We start from the raw sequence: 13,847 nt of genomic DNA on the forward strand, positions 1-13,847 counted from the left end.
TGCAGCAGCTAAGACCTGATGCAGCCAAATTAAAAAAGAAAAAGAAAGAAATAACATGGCACAGTGGTAGTATATACAAAGATGATTGTAGCATTGTTATTTATAATTTTGAAAATTCAAAAACAACTCAAAAGCTCCCGCACCCCAAATAAGGAAATAAATAGTCAAGCAAAGTATGGTATGGCATCATGATGCACTTTATTTTTGCTATGCAACATTACAGACAGTTGAGTGTACTCATTTTGGGAAAATCCACCAAGTTGTACTCATATAATTTGTGCACTTTTCTATATATTATATATGCTGTACTTCGATAAAATTTTATTTTAAAAATTGCAAACATATAAACTAGGTTAATAGAGCACATTGAAATGCACGTGAAATGATGTTACAGTGCTCCCTCTTTATCCCTGGTTTTGCTTTCTGAGGTTACTGCAGTCAACTGTGCTCAGAAAATATTAAAGGGAAAAATCCAGAAATCAACAATTTATAAGTTTTTTTTTTGTTGTTTTTTTGGTTTTTTTTTTTTTGCGGTATGCGGGCCTCTCACTGTTGTGGCCTCTCCCGTTGCGGAGCACAGACTCCGAACGCGCAGGCTCAGCGGCCATGGCTCACGGGCCCAGCCGCTCCACGGCATGTGGGATCTTCCCGGGCCGGGGCACGAACCCGTGGCCCCTGCATCGGCAGGCGGACTCTCAACCACTGCGCCAGCAGGGAAGCCCAACAATTTATAAGTTTTAAAGTGCAGCTGGTCTGAGTAAGGTGATGAAATTTCGTGCCATCCTGCTTCATGCCGCCCAGGATCCCCAGCCATGACATCATCTGCTCCTGACATCCAACCATCGACATTGCCGTGGCTCAATGATCCAAGACCACCGGAAGCAAATGATCCTCCTTTTGAGGTATTGTCAGAAGGTCAATTGTAGCCTAAGGCTACATCACAATGCCTCCATCATCTACCTCACTTCATCTCATCACGTAGGCATCTTGTCATGTCACATCAGCACAAGAAGGGTGAGTACAATACAATAAGATACTTTGAGAGAGAGAAAGAGAGACCACATTCACATGACTTTTATTACAGTATATTGTTATAATTGTTCTATTTTATTATCATTGTTGTTAATCTATTACTGTGTCTAATTTATAAATTAAACTTTATCATAGGTATGTATGTATAGGAAAAGTGGTATATGTAAGGTTTGGTTTCAGGTATCCACTGAGGGTCTTGGAACATATCCCCTGCAGATAAGAGCAGACTACTGTAAATGAGAAAGTATCACACAAAATATTGGACACTCACTAATTACAAATATAAAAATGAATATATATGTAAGCACTGACAGGTACTGGAAGTGAATTGGGGTGATAAGACACTTACGTTCATTTCTTTTTTTAAATAACAGCTTTATTGAGATACAATTCACACATCATAAAGTTCATCCTTCTAAAGTCTACCATTCAGTTGCTTTCAGTACATTCACAGGGTAGTATAACCATTGTCCCCATCTCATTTAATTTAATTAGTTAATTTATTTATTGGCCACACCATGCAACTTGAGGGATTTTAGTTCCCCGACCAGGGATCGAACTTGGGGCCACGGCAATGAAAGTGACAAGTCCTAACCACTGGACTGCCAGGGAATTCCCATCACCATCTCATTTTAGAAGAGTTTCATCACTCCAGAAAGAAACACTTACTCATTAAGCACTCACTCCTCATTCCTGTTTCTGCCCAGACCCTGACAACTACAAGTCAACTTTCTGCATCTGTGGATATGCCTGTTCTGGACATTTTGTATAAATGGAATAATACATTACAAGGTCTTTTTTGACAGCCTTCTTTCACTTAATATGTTTTCAAGGTTCACCCATGTTGTAACATGTATGAGTACTTCATTTTTTATGGCTGAATAATATTCCATTGTGAAGATATACCACATTTGGTTTGTTTTATATCATAGAAACTTTAATCCAATACATTAAACAACTTAGATGAATAGAAAGATTTCTTGACAGACACAATCAAACCTTAGTAAAGAAGTAATTAACCTCAATAGCCCTATATCTATAAAAGAAATTGAATTTGTAATTAAAAACCTTCCTACAGTAGGGACTTCCCTGGTGGCGCAGTGGTTAAGAATCCGCCTGCCAATGCAGGGGATACGGGTTCAAGCCCTGGTCCGGGAAGATCCCACATGCCACGGAGCAACTGAGCCTGCACGCCTAGAGCCCACACTGTCCAATGAGAAGCCTGTGTGTCGCAAAGAGTAGCCCCTGCTTTCCGCAACTAGAGGAAGCCCGCATGCAGCGACGAAAACCCAACGCAGCCAAAAATAAATAAGTAAAATCCTTCCTACAAAAAAACCGCCAAGCCCAGATGGCTTCACCAGTAAATTGTATTAAACATTTCTATTTAATTTTAATTTCTCTTAAACATTTAAAATTGTCTTCAGCATTTAAGGAAGGAATGACATCTTGTCTCGAGTCACTTGTTGATGGACATTTGGATCGTTTCCACTATTTTTGTACTTTAATTTATATATATATATATCTTTAAACTTTTTCCAACTTTATTGTGATAGTTGACAATTAAAATTGTATGAACTTAAGATGTACAACATGATTTGACACAGTATAAATTGTTAAATATTCATCACAATCAAGCTATGTAACATATTCATCACCTCACATGATTATCATTTTTTTGTGAGTGGTGAGAACACTTCAGATCTACCTTCTTAACAAATTCCAAATACACAATACAATATTGCTAAATATAGTCAGGTGGCTGTACATTATCTCCAGAACTTATTCATCTTGCATAACTGAAACTTTGTACCCCTTGACCAACATCTCCCCATGTCCTTTTCCCCCCCATCCCCTAATAACCCTCCATCCTACTCTGTTTCTATGAACATGATATTTTAGATTTAGACATCATCCAGTATTTGTCTTTCTGCATCTGACTTTTTTCGTGTAGCATAATGTCCCCCAGGTTCATCCTGTCGTCACGAATGGCAGGATTTCCTTCTAAGACTGACTAATGCTGTAATGAAAGTGAGAGTGCACACATCTCTTCAAGACACTGATTTCTTTTCCTTTGGTTATATACCCAGAAGTAGAATTGCTGGATCATAAGGTGGATCTATTTTAATTTTCTTTTTTTCGGCCATGCTGCAACACTTGCAGGACCTTAGTTCCCCAACCAGGAAGCTAACCCGGGCCCCGGCAATGAAAGCGCTGAGTCCTAACCACTGGACCACCAGGGAAGTCCCTATTTTCAATTTCCTGAGGAACCTCCTTACTGCTTTCCACAGTGGCTGCATCAATTTACATTCCTACCAACAGTGCACAAAGTTTCCTTTTTTTCTGATAATAGCAATTCTAACAGGTGTGAGATAAAATCTCATTGTGGTTTTGATTTGCATTTCCCTGATGATTAGGAAAGTTGAGCATCTTTTCATGTACCTGTTGGCAATTTGTATATCTTCTTCTGAGAAATGTCTGTTCAGATCCTTGCCCAATTTTTTTTTTATTTTTTAGCTATGATTATTTTTTTAACATCTTTATTGGGGTATAATTGCTTTACAGTGGTGTTAGTTTGTGCTTTATAACAAAGTGAATCAGTTGTACATATACATATGTTCCCATATCTCTTCCCTCTTGCGTCTCCCTCCCTCCCACCCTCCCTATCCCACCCCTCCAGGCAGTCACAAAGCACCGAGCTGATCTCCCTAGGCTATGCGGCTGCTTCCCACTAGCTATCTACCTTACGTTTGGTAGTGTATATATGTCCATGCCTTGCCCAATTTTTAATTGAGTTTTTTTGTTGTTGCTGTTATTGAGTTGCATGAGTTCCTTATATATTGTTGATTATTTCCACTTTTTAGATATTGTAAATAATGTTTCTATGGACATTCACATATGAGTTTTTGTGTTGAATATTTGTTTTCATTCCTCTTAGGTACATATCCAGGAATGGAATTGCTGGGTCATATGATAACTCTCTGTTCAATTGTTTGAGCAACACTGTTTTCCAAAATGGCTGCATTTGACACTCCCACCAGCAATGTAGGAGGCTTCCAGTTGCTCTACATCCTCACCAACTTTTATTATCTTTATTGTTATTATTACTATTATTATTACTATTTTTATTGTTATAGTCATCCTAGTAGGTGTGAAGTGGTATCTCACTGTGGTTTCGACTTGCATTTCCCTAATGGCTAATGATGTTGAGCATCTTTCCAGGTGCCTGTTGGCCATATGTATATCTTCTTTGGGGAAATGTCTATTCAGAGCCTTTGCTCATGTATTAATTGGGTGGTTGTCCTTTTATTGTTGCATTGTAAGAGTTCTTTATATACTCTGGATGTTCAATCCTTATCAGATAAGTGACTTACAAATATTTTCTCCCATTCTGTGTGTTGCCATCTCACTTTCTTGATTGTATCCTTTGAAGCACACAAGTTCTTAATTTTAATGAAGTCCACTTTATCTACATTAATTTCTTCTGGTGCAGTTAAGTTCCAATTAAATAAATATGGGCTATGCAAACCATTTAGAAAGGAATGATGACTGGTGGACCGGAGAACAGCAAACTAGAGACTGCATTCCGTATATTGCATTAGAGGATGTTTACTCCTGGCTTATGCCTTAGCCACAAATAAGACTTTTTGCTCTCAAGGTGAATCCTTTAGCCTAGAGCATCCTTCATTCAACAAATATGCCTTGGATACCACTACACATTAAGCATTTTGCCAGGAACTTGGGTTACAAAAATGAAAGAAGATAGTCCCTGTTCTCAAGAAGCTGACAAAGTAGGATGGGTGGTAAGACATGTAACCTCATAATTGCAACACTAGGTATCATGAGAGAACCATGTAAGGTTCTTATGGAAGAGTTCAGGTTATGGAGAGGACACATCTGGTTGGGGGATTTGGTAAATGCTACTTTGGGCTGAAGACATTTTAAACCATGGGGGAAAAGCCCACCACTAAATGACAAAGGAAACCATAGTCACCGAGTAAATAACAGTGAAAGGAATGCTGAAATGGGTGCGGGGGCGCTTTTCCTAGATGCTCTGTCTAAATTCAAACAATACAGGATTTTTTCCCTGAAATATACACTTTTCATTCTGACCTGTATATTTGAATTAGTGTAGCTAGATGTATATCATTATACTCACTGCTGGTGAAAGATAGTCAATCCTTTTAAAAAATGTCTTCCTTATTATAAAGTTAAATTTACCACTGGCACCATCTGAAGTGGTGTGTAAAAAAATCTATCCTTGAATAAGAACTAATGAGCCTCTGAAGTTCAAGTATTCACTCAACAAACAACTACTGGACTCTTCCTGTGTATCAGGCACTGTGGGAAGAGATGGGAGAGGGAAATCACCACGAAAAAGATAGGCATGCTACATTCCCTCTGCGAGCTCACAGTCTGATAGAGGCGACAGAAACATCAATGGACAATTGCAATACGGTGTAGCAGGGAAAGGACAGGTGTGTGTGTGTGTGTGTGTGTGTGTGTGTGTGTGTGTGTGTGTGTGTGTGTGAACATCTAGGCAAAGTGTCCAGCCTGAACTTGGGGTTGATTTAGGATACCGAAGAATGTGACGTCCAAACTAGGACCTGAAAAATGAATAGGAGTTATCCAGTTAAAGGCTTGAGCTGGCAGGAAGAAAATCTAGGCAGAAAGAAAAGGATGGACAAAGGAGAGACTATAAGGTCTCTGAGGAATGGTAAAATTAGGCAACCCCGGATAGGGAAGAGGCTGTTAACAGGGATGGAGAGAGAAAAGCTGGAGCAGAAAGAGATTACGAAGGCATGGCAATGGGGCATGACATGGTCAGTTTTCTCTTTTAGATGATCTGGCAGCTGTGATGAGAAGATGTAGGAAGGGAGCAAGACAGGAGGCTGAGAAACTTTTTCTATTGGATTTCTATTGAAGTCTAAGCAAGGTGATAATACCTTGGGGTGGGGCAGCAAGGGAAATAGAAACGAGTAGAAGATTAGAGAGGTTATTTAAGAGGTAGAATCAACAAGACAGGGTGATTAACTGGATATGGTGGGTGAGAAAGTATATTAACATTCTCCAGAGAAACAGAACCAATAGATTACCTAGAGATATGTACGAGGGGATTTATTCTAAGACTTGGCTCACATGATTATGGAGGCCGAGATATGCCGCAATATGCTGTCATCTGCAAGCTGCAGAAACAGGGAAACGGGTGGTATAATTTAGTACAAGATTGCCGGCCCGAAAACCATAAGCACCAGTGTCTGCAGGCAGGAGAAGATGGCTGTCCCAGCTCAAGAAGACAGAAAGAGCATTTGCCCTTCATCTGCCTTTTTGTGCTATTGGGACCCTCAGTGGAAGAGGTGATGCCCGTCCGCATTGATGAAGGTAGACCTTCTTGATTCTTCTACTGATTCAAATGCTAATCTCTTCTGGAAACACTCTCACAGATACACCCAGGAATAAGGTTTTGCCAGCTGTCTGGGCATCCCTTAGCTCAGTCAAGATGACACAAAAAATTAACCATCAGAAGGAGAGAGAGAGGAGTCATGGTGTTTGATGCCTACAAGGAGGCCTCCAGCAAGCACTGGCCAAAGTGCTGGGGAGGCACAAAGATGCTCATGATCTAGTCTCTTCCTCAAGGAGCTGTTAATCTAACAGCTGATAGCACACACTGTGTATCTGTGTTAATTAGAAAAAGTGCTCCCATCAAGTACTCCCAATCCCGCTTGGCAGATGGATTTCAGTCCCTATTTGCCCCTGTCAGCCAGGCACCTTTATTCACAACCCGAACAACTGTGTTTGGCAGCCCTGCTATCAGGGAAGAAACATGAAACACTAATATGCAAGGTTAGAAGAGATTGACACTGCATATGCAGTACATAAAGAACTCGGAAGAGAGGGAAGGAACATGAAGTGGAAGTAGAAATTGAACCTGACCTTGATGGCAGGGTAGGATTCTCACAGGTGAAGATGGGGTTGGGTGCAGGGGAGAAAGTGGAACATCCTAGACAGAGCAGATATTGTGAGCCAAAGGGTGGAGACAAGACCAATCGAAGCAAGTTGAAGGAATAATGGTAGTTCAGTTAGTGGCTGCATAGACTAGAGAAGTAACTCTTTCCAGTTGTCTTTTCACAGGAGAAGTAGTCCTCTTAGAGCATGAGAAAAGTTGGCTGGCTTATACACATACACACACACACACACACACACACACACAAGTGTGTGTACATGTACGTACCCATGCACACATGTTGAAATCCCTGGAGTAATTCTCCACTTTTTCTTTCCTACCTTCTCTCCTTCTCTTCCAAAGCACTTTCCAAGAAAGCACATGTTGTATACAGGAAATATTAAACATTAATAAACAGAAACCTCAATTAAATAGAGTTGGGAGACCAGAAGGGGTAGCTCTCATGCCCTGTGATGATAGCAGAGCCCAACAGGAAGAAGAAAGACTCCTCTTCTGTCCAGGCAAGGATTCCGCCAATGAAAAGCCATGGCCTCTTTGTTTACTACAGCCCTCCCAATTTCCCTTTCCCCTCGGTCTCCTTCCCTTGGACTTGCATGTGACTCACTGTGGTTGCAGACCCCAAATTGCAACTCTCTGCTGATCCTGAATAAACCCATCTTTGCTGGAGAAATACATGGCAATCTATTTGTTTCAGGTCAACAGAAATTGACTGCTAGCCATTTACTGATCCCTTAGTTTAGAGCAACAGAGAATAAAACTATAAAGGTCCCAGATGTGGCCTTGACTTCCAGGCTGGGAAGTTCTGAATTTGGTTAGCAGTGGGGAGGGCACTGGACTCTATTGAGTGGGGAAATACTACTCCCAGCTTGGTGTTTCAGGACAATTAATCTGCTGGAGTTGTTTAGAATTGATCGAAGAACCAACCTGGGCAGAAGAAGGAGAGAACAAAGTGTTTTATTAAGTTATATAAAAATTAATTATATTATCCAGACAAAAGTATAATTCAAAAAGATACATGCACCCCTATGTTCATAGCATCACTAGTCACAATAGCCAAGACATGGAAGCAACCTAAGTGTCCACTGACAGATGAATGGATAAAGAAGATGTGGTACATATATACAATGGAATATTACTCAGCCATAAAAAAGAATGAAATAATGCCATTTGCAGCAACATGGATGGACCTAGAGATTATCATACCAAGTGAAGTAAGTCAGGAAGGGAAAGACAAATCCCATATGATATCACTTATATGTGGAATCTAAAATATGACACAAATGAACCTATGTATGAAACAGAAAATGAATCAGGGACATAGAGAATAGACTGGTGGTTGCCAAGGGGGAGGGGTTGGGGGAGGGTAGGAGTGGGAGTTTGGGATTAGCAGATGCAAACTTGTGTATATATAATGGTTAAACAACAAGGTCCTACTGTATAGCATAGGGCACTATATTCAATATCCTGTGATAAACCATAATGGAAAAGCATATATGAAAAAGAATGCATATATATGTATAACTGAGTCATTTTGCTGTACAGCAGTAATTAACACAATGTTGTAATTCAACTATACTTCAATAAAAAATAAATTGAAAAAAACTTATTTCTACAAAAAATATGAGCTAGCTTATAATGTGGAGGAATACAATTGACCCCAACCAGACCAGTGAAGATACCTGTACTCTCCTCATAGTGGAAATGTGTTTGTTGATTAACATAGATGAAAAATGCTGCCATCAAAGACCTAATAAAGGCCCCATGAGTCAATGTTATAGGAGCCAGAGAGACTACCTCTCTTTCCAGTGATTTTTTTTCTTTTGAAGAGACAACCAAAACATACTTCTTTCCTCGCCTACTATTTTTGGAACATTTATTAGGTGTCAGTTGCTTTATATACAGTATCACATTAAATCCTCACAAAAACTCGTCTTATTTTTCAGATGGAAACTAGGGCTCGGAGAACAGTAAGGACCTTCCCCAGCATTCCCCAGCTAATAAGGGGCAGAGCTGAGATTTAAACCCCAAACTGTCTGACCCCAAAATCTGTGTTTGTCTTACTGCACAATAGTCTCGCAGCCCAATTAATCAAAGGAAGAAGGAAAATTAATAGTAACCAAATCGAAGGCGAGCATAGTTTCACACCCTAAAATACGTCTCTGGCATAAGGATTATTTTGAGCTGATTATTTTTAAGAAACAGCAGACACAGGAAATGCTCTGAAAACCAAGTAGAAGTTAACTTTTTGTAGGACACATTTCCATTTATGAGAGAAATCTCCATTTTTAAGAGTGGGTCCCTCTCTGTACCAGGAAGGGAAAAATGACTCTAAACCTCTAGAAACTCTTGTTAATGGAGAAAGCAAGGGCTTAAATCTGCATAATAATCTTATCCTGTTTACTGTGTTTTTCCTGGTCACCTCCCATAATTGGCCTCCTCCACCCCCAAACCTTCTTTTGTCCTTAGCTGGAGACGATTTTTTAAGGTGGTAGCTGAGTCCTTCTCGTGGAGTTATTCAGACTTCCTGGCTCTCTCCCACGTAGACAAAGGTTGTAGATGTTATTAAACTTCCGTTTATTTTTCTCCTATTAATCCATCTTTTATTACGGGGGTCCCAGCCAAGAACCCAGAAGGGTAAAAGGGAAAATCATTTTTCCTCCCTCACAGAATCAAGCATTTTACATTGTTATGCTCAAAGCAGAGACTGATCTGCAATTGCAATTATATTTTGTTCTTTTCTGAACATACCAGAAAACTGGTTTCTGCCACTGCTTAGTATCCTATGGTGCCACGAACTGAGGATCCATTAGATGTGCTCCTCTTGGTGCCAAACCCAAGGTGCCAACCTAGTGATTCCAACAGCAATGGCAGATCACTAAGTGGGTTCAAAGACCTGAAGCTTCTGTTGCAGGAAGGGGACCCCTTCCAGGGCCCAGGAGTGGGCTCTTGTCTAACACTCGGAAATGAATTGTCCGAGGAGACTCACGTGCTGACAGAGCAGGAGCCTTTATTGGGAAGGGGCGCCCAGGGGAACCCAGGAGAACTGCTCTGCCGTGTGGCTCGCAGTCTCGGGTGTTATGGTGATGGGATTCGTTTCTGGGTTGTCTCTGGCCAATCATTCTGACTCAGGGTCCTTTCTGGTGGCGCGTGCAGCCGCTCAGCCAAGATGGATTCCAGCAAGGAGGATTCTGGGAGGTCGGTAGGACATGTGGACTGGCGTCTCCTCTCTCCTTTTGACCTTTCCCGTATTCTTCTGGTTGGTGGTGGCTTGTTAGTTCCCTGTTCCTTACCAGGACCTCCTGTCGTAAGATAACTCATGCAAATTGTTACTGTCTTTGCCTGGCCAGGGCAGGCAGTTTCAGTCAGTGTTTCTCCTAACACTTCTACTTAAGGAAGAATCATATTTACCTATCTATCTACACACACACACACACACACACACACACACACACACGCTTTGTGCTTTTCCTTCTGTGCCTATCTATGCATCCACTTGCCTCTCTCATTCTCCAGGTAAATCAGTTTGGTACTTCTACCACAGCTGAGGGGCTGAAACAACTTGAAAAATCATTTGGGAAGGTGAGGACAAAGAGAGGGACTTGAAAGTGGAGATAGTAAGAAACTCCAAACTTTAATTTCACTACCGCACTTCCAGATTGGTTTTGATATCATCCATTATTGCAGCAGAAGGAAAATTTGGCCATCTCAAGAGTTTCCAATCAATTTCCTCAATCTTAGAAACAATTTAACCAAAGATTAGACATGATTAAATGCAGATCATTTCCTAGGTCTTATCCTCCATCTCTAAAGGGTGAAAACTAATGAATATAATTTTTTAACTGACAAGCCAGTATAATAATAGTAATTGAGGAGGAGCAAATGTGTCACCTCAAAATATGCCACTTTGGCTTATTGATTACTTTGAATTAGAGTTGTTTGAGAAACAGACAGTGCAAGAAGTATACTCTGGCCCTCCTTTGTCTCCCTGAAAGCAAGAAATAAATCTCCCACGTAAAAGGTACCCTCTCTGCGCTGGGAGGTAGAGAGATATCCTTAACACCTGAGATAGGGAATTCAGGGCCAAGAAAGTTGTACAAACAAACTTTTAAACTTCTTCACTGACTAGCTTCCCCAAGCCCAAACCCCTTTGTTTTGTCAATTCTTCACAAATTTATTGTTTCTTTGTCTAAAACGTATAAAACCTGCTTTTTATCTTTGGGGCTCTTATACATACCACATTAAATCTATTTTTTTCCTGTTAACCTGTCTTAGGTCAATTTAATTATTAGACCAGCCAAAGGACCTAGAAAGGAAGAAGGGAAAAGTTTTCTTCCCCTACATCATCTAATTAATACTTATTCTGACATCTTTCTTTTGGGGGGCTTCTATAGCTCTTATAGAGAATAAGGTCCACGCGTCTGAAATTATCATTCCCAGCATAGCATATACTTAGAACAATAAGGCCTCTTTAGTTCTATATACTGTTTTTCAGTTCACAAAGCACAGTCATATACACTTATCACATAAGTTCATATCACATAAATTCACTTTGAGCAGTTTATTATTATTCCCATTTTAAGGTTGAGGAAACTGAGGCTCAGAAAGGTTAACTGACATTCCAAAGGCCACATAGCTAGTAAGCAGAACTAGTATTCAAAACCTGTTTTTCTGGTTTTAAGATGAGTACCTGTTCCCTCAAACCCCCAGCTGCCTGTTCGCATCTCCCTGCACCCTGAAGAGCAGGGGCTACATCTCATGCCTCCTGGTATTTCCAAAAATCACTAGGCAGTCACTAAGTTTAATTCCACTGTATTGTAAATATTTAAAATTTTTTGTATACTACAATGATTTTTTTTGTTTTTTTTGTGTGTGTGTTTTTTTTTTTTGCGGTACGCGGGCCTCTCACTGTTGTGGCCTCTCCCGTTGCGGAGCACAGGCTCCGGACGCGCAGGCTCAGTGGCCATGGCTCACGGGCCCAGCCGCTCCGCGGCATGTGGGATATTCCCAGACCGGGGCATGAACCCGTGTCCCCTGCGTCGGCAGGCGGACTCTCAACCACTGCGCCACCAGGGAAGCCCTACTACAGTGTTTTGACATCTTAAAACACCTTTCTGGCTGGGGAGAGACTGCCCCTCCGGAGACTGGCCAGTTCTTAGAGAGAGAAAGAACCTAGCTGGGAGCGTGTCTTTGATCTGCACACTAACCAATCCAAAGTGATATCTCTGGCCCTTATGCCCTAGGAGACAATATTCCTCTGCCTTAATCACCCCAGGGCCAGGTGCCAGACAGGTAGGGACCGCCCCTATAGCCCAAAGCCCACGGAAGTTCTTCAAAGTAGCCCATGTGAAACTCCACTGCGCTGCCTTGCCTTTCCCACAGAAACCCCAATGAAGGCCAAGGCCTCAACCTTCCCCTCCCTGCTGTCTTCTGCCCTGTGGGGTGCATGCCAGGCCTCCTGTCTCTAGCACCTGTGAGTACAATAAACGTTGTTTCCCTGAGTCTCTTCTCTTGCGGCCGCATCTGACCAACCATCTCATAAAAGAATACGAAACATTCACAAATATTTCTTGAGCAACTACGGTGTCCCAAACCCTGTGCTAGGGACTGGGGCGACGATAATGAACAAGTCACACATAGCCCCTGCCCTCAAGTAATTTATAATGTAATAAGGAAAAAGACAAGTCAACAACCTATTACTTAGCACGGTATCGTATGTATGCTAATAATAGCAGTTACCATTTTTTAAGCTTTTAGTGTGTGTCAGATTCTAGGCTAAGCACTAGGTATTGTCTCAGATAATACTCAAAACAACCCGATGAGGTAGGCTCTATTACTGTTGTCTGTTTACAGATGAGAAGACTGAGGCATATGTCACACAGCTAGCAAATGGGGCTGCCAAGATTTGAGTCTTGGTCTGTGTAACTCTTAGCCACTGTGTCATGCTGGGTCTAATAGTCGACCTTATTTGTTGGATGAGAAATAAACCCTGAACAAAAATAGTACCTCTGTATCGCTTATCTCAGACTTGAGACAGACCCATTAGTAAACAGGGATTGTGCCTCAAGAGCTTACAAGGTGACAGCAGTCTTGAGGTTATATTTGTACAGCTATCTCATCCCAACAACTTAAGAACAACGAAGACCTCCTTCTCTCTTCTACATTTGTCTATCAGCAGCAACCCATTACCAAATCAAGGCTTGGATGTATATTAATGTCATCACATAAAATAAAAAGAAATAGAACCCAACTTCAGTCCCAGGAGAGAGGCATTTTGAAAATGGAATGACTGTCACTCATTAGTTCTCTTATTCCAAATCCATGGCCTCATAAACATCAGCAAATATGTGACAGCAATGTGATTTGTGTTGTGCATCACTATGAAATCAAGACCACTAAAACATGTGCAAAGAAAACAGTTCTCAACTTACTTTCATTGCCCGGAGACTGAGTCTGAATTGGCTAAGACAGAATGGACCACACAATATTTTCCATATTTGATTTATTTTAAAAGGAATCTCAAATTTTCCAGTGAAAATGACTATTTGGAACAAGTAAAAGTCACATTAAAACCAGGCTTGATGTCTCTTTTAAAACATCCCCTTATTTTATAGTGAAAGATTAAATAATATTAAATAACATTTTCAGAAAAAGAAAAATAAACCCTTACCCCTGATCCCACAGCCTGATAGCAACTGTATATGTGTGTGTGTGTGTGTGTGTGTGTCCCTTGTAGCCCTGTCTGTACGTAATCACGATCTCCATAATTGCATTCATAGTGAATATACAATATGGTGCTTTTGTTTTTGTTTTTTTTTTTGGCCACACCATGCGGAATGCGGGATTTCAGTTCCCC

This window comes from Grampus griseus (assembly GCF_964374135.1).
Source record: "Grampus griseus genome assembly, chromosome: X".
Classification (NCBI taxonomy): domain Eukaryota; kingdom Metazoa; phylum Chordata; class Mammalia; order Artiodactyla; family Delphinidae; genus Grampus; species Grampus griseus.